At 41.7% G+C, this 1,918-nt stretch overlaps 1 long non-coding RNA gene across 1 annotated transcript in view; it reads right to left on the bottom strand.

Annotated features, from left to right (window-relative positions):
• Window positions 1–238: 238 nt before the first annotated feature.
• LOC107836461 (uncharacterized) overlaps window positions 239–1,918 on the bottom strand; it is a 4,316-nt gene continuing 2,636 nt past the window's right edge. Inside the window, exons 2-3 of the long non-coding RNA XR_001662365.1 lie at window positions 531–634; window positions 239–439 (exon numbers count right to left, since the gene is read on the bottom strand). This is a non-coding gene — a long non-coding RNA (uncharacterized LOC107836461). The remainder of the gene's footprint in view (window positions 440–530; window positions 635–1,918) is intronic.

A 1,918-nucleotide genomic window follows, 5' to 3' on the forward strand; every position in this document is an offset into this window, starting at 1 on the left:
CAACGTGAGAGTGGCTGTTCTCCCTCGCATAATCACTCTCTGGCCTCTGCTCTCATATGTCCTTTTTATTTCCATAAAAAAGTATTCTTGCTGAATTTGTATAGCCGTTTTATATTCATTACAGCTCTGGATTATCAGGAGCTCGCCTGCCAATGCCTGCGCACTGACGAATCTGGTGCTGGTGACGCAATTGTGGGGCATCTTTTGAGTAACTGGTATTGGCACGGCCAACTTTTGATCTTTTTAATCAAGAAGAATCAGTTTTCTGCTGCAATATAAAAACACACGGCGGCCAGAGATGACAGTTCAGCTCAGGCGAGGCAGAAGTCTTATCAGCACACTGCCTGGGGCACTACAGGGCTGCCGTGGGCTCTTCGCAGCCTCGGTAGATACACACAGCAATTAGACCCCACTATGAGGGCCTGTGGAGAAGAAAGTACTGCAGACAAACAGGATATGGCATGTCAGCTTGATACCATATCACCACGCGCAAATGTCTGATAAACTCATTTAAAACCTTTGACAACAACCTTTGACATGTCTCACACGGCCTTAGTTTGCCTTGCTGTACTTCTGCTCTCCTCATCTCTCCTCTCCTCAGCCCTCGTCTCATCTCAAAGCCAAGATGATGGACCTAATAATTAAAGCAATTCTGTATGAGCTGGAGAGCTCCGAACCATCTGTGTGTGTCAGGCTCCTGACATGATACAGAGGGACAGCACAACTATTAAATATCCATCATGCCACGCCACATCAGTTCTAATGCAATCAGAAACACATGAGTATGTCAACCAAGTCCCCTTCCTTCCACAATGATTAAAGGACTCTTTAATTTCAAAGACAAATAAAAAATGTACGATCATTTTATCAAAAATGTAAATGACCTGTCTGTTTGCATGACATTGACAGAAGACGGAGCCGGTGCTAATACGAAACTCTGTACCGAGCCGTGAACAGCAGCACAGGGACTAGAGCATGTTCTCTCGATGTCCATTATTGTAACAAGATAACATCCCAAGACGTACGCTAGTCACTTAGCCACTCATTTTTATCCAATGCTTTAAGGTTTTATGGGGTTACAAAAGAAAGCCTCGGCAGGACAAGGATAAAGGTTGTCATGTAATGAACTAATGGCACGATGACATGTATTTATTTTGGACCAATTATAATATGTACATTAGTAATAATGACAACCAGTGAATCTGAGAGTTCAAGCTTGTGGAATCTCAGCCTTTACTTAACACACAGTATTTACTTTACTTACTGTTAATCAGAAAAGTATGAGAGGATAACATATTTTATGTAAATACACTCTATAAATAGAGTTCACCTATGTGTAATATAATCTCAATATAAGGTCAGAGATAAAGCTGTGTAAAAATGTAAAGACATTTACATCATTAAATTAATTGGCTGAAGCACCGTTTAGTTCAGTATCAGCATTCAGTTCACATCTGAAAACAGTTATGCTGATTCCAATTAACCTGAGTAAAAGGTTAGTTGGGGCCTGCCATAGCAATGCATAGGCAGGCACCTATTGTTCTACACCTCAAAATAACTGCCTCTTCCTAGTACCGTTAATGTGGCTCATACCGCTGCCTGCGGCTTGATCCCGTGAGGGGAGCTATTACTTTTGTTGCCATTTCGAATAACTGTGGTGACATAATTAACACAAAACAAGCCAAATTCAACTCAAAACAAAAGTCTAACAAACACAAAACAGTGCCATTCAAAATAGACACTGAACTTTGTCTACCCCTCTGAGCTGAGCTGCACTTTAGAACTACAGACATGGTGGAACACTCCATTACTAGTCCTTTTCCTTTTGTGTTTTATTTACCGTTGTCATAGTAACTGAACTAACGGGTGCCGGGAGGGAAAAGAGCGACGGCGGTTCTTAGCTGAGGTATAAACCTAC

This window comes from Poecilia formosa, unplaced genomic scaffold, assembly GCF_000485575.1.
Source record: "Poecilia formosa unplaced genomic scaffold, Poecilia_formosa-5.1.2 Scaffold61, whole genome shotgun sequence".
NCBI classification, from domain to species: domain Eukaryota; kingdom Metazoa; phylum Chordata; class Actinopteri; order Cyprinodontiformes; family Poeciliidae; genus Poecilia; species Poecilia formosa.